Genomic DNA, 5,564 nt, shown 5'->3' on the forward strand with positions numbered 1-5,564 from the left:
CGCCAATTCACTGAGCATCTCCAGCTGTCCGTTCACACCAATAATCCACACAAGGGGAAGGTCCAGACCCCCTTTCCTCTCACCTGATGGCTTGGGAGAGGTGGGCTACACATCCATCCTGTCTGCCATAATGCTCCACCTTCTCTTTTTAACATTGTAATGGAAGTTTTAGCCATTGCAATTAGGGAAGAAAAGGTGATCAAGAGTATCCACATAGGGTCAGAAGAGATCAAACTTTCCCTCTTCACAGATGACATGATCATATATCTGGAAAAGACTAGGGATTCTACTACAAAACTTTTGGAAGTGATCAACGAATACAGCAATGTCTCAGGCTACAAAATCAACACCCATAAATCTGTAGCCTTTATATATACCAACAATAGCCAAGCCAAAAAGCAGTCAAGGACTCTATTCCTTTCACAGTAGTGCCAAAGAAGATGAAATATTTGGGAGTTTATCAAACAAAAGATGTGAAAGATCTCTATAAAGAGAACTATGAAACTTTAAGAAAAGAAATAGCTGAAGATGTTGACAAATGGAAAAATATACCATGCTCATGGCTGGGAAGAATCAACATCATTAAAAGGTCTATACTACCCAAAGCAATATATAATTTTAATGCAATTCCTATTAAAGCTCCATTGTCATATTTTAAAGATTTGAAAAAATAATACTTCATTTTATATGGAATCAGAAAATACCTCAAATAGCCAAAACATTACTCAGAAATAAAAAGCAGGAGGAATCATGCTACCAGACCTGAGACTGTACTATAAATTGATAGTGATCAAAACAGCATAAAAACAGAGAAGTAGATGTCTGGAACAGAATAGAGAACCAAGAGATGAATCCAGCTATTTACTGTGATTTGATCTTTGACAAGCCAATTAAAAACATTCAGTGGGGAAAAGATTCCCTATTTAACAAATGATGCTGGGTGAACTGGCTGGCGATCTGTAAAAGACTGAAACTGGACCCACACCTTTCACCATTAACTAAGATAAACTCTCACTGGATAAAAGATTTAAACTTAAGACATGAAACTAGAAAAATACTTGAAGAAAGTGCAGGGAAAACTCTTGAAGGAAACGGCCTGGGTGAATATTTTATGAGGAGGACTCCCCAGGCAATTGAAGCAGTATCAAAAATGCATTACTGGGACCTGATCAAACTAAAAAGCTTCTGTACAGCCAAGAACATAGTAAGTAAAGCAAGCAGACAGCCCTCAGAATGGGAGAAAATATTTGCAGGTTATACCTCCAATAAAGGTTTAATAACCAGAATCTAGAGAGAACTCAAACGTATTAGCAAGAAAAGAACAAGTGATCCCATGTCACGGTGGGCAAAGCACTTGAAGAGAAACTTCTCTAAAGAAGACAGACACATGAAAAAAGGCTCATCATCCTTAATCATCAGAGAAATGCAAATCAAAACTACCTTGAGATATCACCTAACCCCAGTAAGAGTAGCCCACATAACAAAATCCCAAAACCAGAGATGTTAGCATGGATGTGGAGAAAAGGGCACACTTCTACACTGCTGGTGGGAATGCACACTAATATGTTCCTTCTGGAAGGATGTTTGGAGAATACTTAGGGATCTAAAAACAGACCTGCCATTCGATCCTATAATTCCTTTACTATATTTATACCCAGAAGACCAAAAATCACAATATAACAAAGACATCTGTACCAGAATGTTTATTGCAGCCCAATTCATAATTGCTAAGTCATGGAAGAAGCCCAAGTGCCCATCGACCCACAAATGGACTAGCAAATTGTGGTACATGGATACCACGGAATATTATGCAGCCTTAAAGAAAGATGGAGACTTTACCTCTTTCATGTTGACATGGATGGAGCTGGAACATATTCTTCTTAGCAAAGTATCTCAGGAATGGAAGAAAAAGTATCCAATGTACTCAGCCCTAGTATGAAGCTAATTTATAGCTTTCCTTTGAAGGCTATAACCCAACTATTGCACAAGCATATGGGGAAAGGGCCAAGGGAAGGGAAGGGAGGGGGGAGGTTAGGGTGGAGGGAGGGTAACGGGTAGGGCCCCACCTATGGTGCATCTCAGAATGGGTACAGGTGAAACCTACTAAATGCAGAATACAAATGTCTACATACAGTAACTAAGAAAATGCCATGAAGGCTATGTTGAATAGTTTGATGAGAATATTTCAGATTGTATATGAAACCAGCACATTGTACCCCTTGATTGCACAAATGTACACAGCTATGATTTAACAATAAAAAAAGATTTTAAAAAAAGAGAGAGAAATGAAACCAATGAAACCAGTCTCTTATCACTATCTGATCTTCAATAAACCAAACAAAAGTATACACGGGAGAAAAGAATCCTTATTCAATAAATTGTGCTGGGAGAACTGGATAACCATACATAAATGACTCAAATTGGACCTACACCTTTCACCACTTACAAAAATTGATTCAAGATGGATAAAATATTTAATTTGAAGACATGAAATGGTAAAAATCCTAGAAGTGGGTGTACTGGGAAGATATTTAAAGTCAGTCATCTACAAGCCAAGGAGGGAAGCCTCAGGTGAAATCAGCCCCATGGATACCTTCATCCTGGACTTCTACCCTCTGTAACTGCTATTAGGAGAAGATGGTGGATCTCTTGGCAAACAGTGAAGCAAATACTAGACGTTTAAATATAGTGGAAAATTGTTTTGGAGCGGCTAGTCAATCCTTAACTATACCTGGACCGGTTCTTATTGGAGAAGGAGTATTGACTAAGTTGTGCAGAAAAAATCCCAAAGCAAGGCAGTTTTTCTTATTTAATGATATTCTAGTATTGTCATCCAGAAGAAAAATATAACAAACAACGTATTATTCCCCTGGAAAACATCACTATTAATTCCATCAAAGATGAGGGAAACTTAAGGAATGGATGGCTTATCAAGACACCAACTAAATCATTTGCAGTCTATGCTGCCACTGCTACTGAGAAATCAGAATAGATGAATCACATAATCAAATGTGTTACTGATTTACTCTCTAAAAGTGGGAAGACACCCACTAATGGACATGTTGCTGTCTGGGTTCCTGACTCTGAGGCAACTGTATGTATGTGTTGTCAGAAAGCAAAATTCACACCTGTTAGTCGTCGTCACCATTGCTGCAAATGTGGTTTTGTTGTCTGTGCACTCTGCTCTGAAAAGAGATTTCTTCTTCCCAGCCAGTCCTCTAAGCCTGTGTGGATTTTTGACTTCTGCTATGACCTCCTTTCTATTGGGGACATGGCCACATGCCAGCCTACTAGATCAGACTCTTACAGTCAATCATTGAAGTCCTCTTTAAATGATGTATCTGATGATGATGATGATAGTGATAATAGCAGTAACTAAGGACATGTTTTGCAATATTTAATTGAGTATGACTATCTGAGAAATCAACTTTGTGGGGAGATGTAAAATTCTGAGTTGTGTCTCAATTTTGCTCTAGCCATGAATTTGCCTGAGAAACTTGTAACCTATGCGCCTCAATATATTCTTAGAAAGTAGTTTCCCCTGCCTTTTCCCCCTCCTTACACTATTCTACAGGGATAGACTTTTGCAAATATATTGGATACATTTTTCTTTCTTTCTTCTTTCTTTCATTTTTCTTTCTTTCCTTCCCTTCTTCCCTCCCTCCCTCCCTCCCTCCCTCCCTCCCTCTCTCCCTCCCTTCTTTCTTTCTTTCTTTCTTTCTTTCTTTCTTTCTTTCTTTCTTTCTTTCTTTCTTTCTTTCTTTCTTTCTTTCTTTCTTTCTTTCTTTCTTTCTTTCGTTGTTGCAGTTTTTGGCCGGGCCAGGTTTGAACCCACCACCTCCGGTATATGGGGCCTGTGCCCTACTCCTTGAGCCACAGGTGCCACCCCTACATAATTGTTTCTTGCTTATTTCTAGATTATTTTCTTGGAAGTTTGGGAAAAGATGTTTATTAACAGATCATGTACAACATTGTTATTTTCATTTGTTACATGGAAAAACTAAAAGCACACAGTGATGCAGAAAGGAGTGTAATGTGGTTAGTTAATGCTGTCATTAGCATTTGTCTGACCATATGATCTAATGGTTAAGACACCAGTACAAAAATATATGATTTGGAAATTCTTTGTTTGGCTTTTTCATATACCTAGTGGTACCTTATCATAATAGCACTGTTACACAAAATAAGCCCTACCTTCTCACTTTTTGGTTTGTTTAACAAATATACTGGTGTTCTTTGCAGTGATAAAATGAGTGTTTATGACTTGATATAATTAGGAAATACTTGGCCATCTTATAGCTACAAATAAGTAATAGAGGTAATGTTCATTCTATCGCTTTTCAGCCTTTTGGTTAAGATCAAGTGAGGTATTTTCATTCTGCATGAACACATATTTTTCCATTTGATTATATTTTAGGTTTTATGGGTCTCAAATTATAATTGTCAAGTATATGTTTTAAATTAATAATAGCTTGTCATCCTTAGGAATTTGGTTTGAAAATTATAAATAATATAGAATTGTCATATTGCGTTAGCATTTACTTTCAGTTAATACATTTTTAGATACAAATTCATCTTCTGTAACATTATTTCAAGAATTAAAATCTTCCTATAAAACCCTTGAAAATAATCTCTTTAAACAAAATCCCATGATAGAGCACAGATTTACTTAGGTTTGAAGATTTGGAAGAAATAATATGTTAAGTCTGACTAGACTTTGTATCTGATTGTCTATTTCAGTGTGAAACTAGCTTGAATTTACAAATATAGTGTTATATTTTATAAAGTTTTGTAAAGTCCCAAACAGTATTTCTATTTTCATAAAACAGTTGTATGTATAATCTGTTTCTGAAATAATTTTGCAATCTATGGAAATAGAGTAGCAATTGATATATCTAAATTGTGAACTTTAAGTCAGTCTAGCTTTGTTTTGAGAAGTGGAAATTTTTCAATCTTTGCTGTTGAAGCAGCTGTTATGATGAAAGTATATTTGTCATATAAAACTTGGTATGTTTTGCACTACTTTCCATTGGTATGCTGCAAATAACTGCCATCTTTAAAATATGGAAAATCAACAGTTTAAAGTTTCTTTTAAATTCTCAATTTAAGAAAAATCTTTAAATTTGGATGTACTGCAACTTCTGATGGAGGATTCTTTGCTATCTTATTATTATTTGGTTAAGACACTAATTTTATTTTACTGCTAAATTTTTAAAGCACATGAGATAGATAGATCTCCCTGTAGGAATGTAAAAGAAAAGCACAATGGGACTATGTTATTTTGGTCTTTTTTTTTCTGATATCATATATGGGCCTTTGTGCCTAAGCAACATATACATATAATCAGTCAACACATCTGAAAGGGGCCATGGAACCCGAGAAATGCTAATGGAGATTTGCTTGTTCTTAGGAAACTAGCAAGTTTAGGAAGTAAGGGAAAATGTTCTGGGGTAACATTTGCATTTTTCACTGTCCATGTCAACCTCTATTGATTGTTTCTACAATAAAAAGTATTTTACAACTTAAAAAAAATCCTAGAAGTGTGGGTAAAACTGTTTAAGGTC

The 5,564-nt window shown here is 36.0% G+C and overlaps 1 pseudogene; it reads left to right on the plus strand.

Moving 5' to 3' along the window:
* Positions 1 to 2,637: 2,637 nt before the first annotated feature.
* On the plus strand, positions 2,638 to 3,379 carry LOC128585472 (pleckstrin homology domain-containing family F member 2-like; annotated as a pseudogene).
* The last annotated feature ends 2,185 nt before the right edge of the window (positions 3,380 to 5,564 follow it).

Source organism: Nycticebus coucang, chromosome 5 (genome assembly GCF_027406575.1).
Source record: "Nycticebus coucang isolate mNycCou1 chromosome 5, mNycCou1.pri, whole genome shotgun sequence".
Classification (NCBI taxonomy): Eukaryota; Metazoa; Chordata; class Mammalia; order Primates; family Lorisidae; genus Nycticebus; species Nycticebus coucang.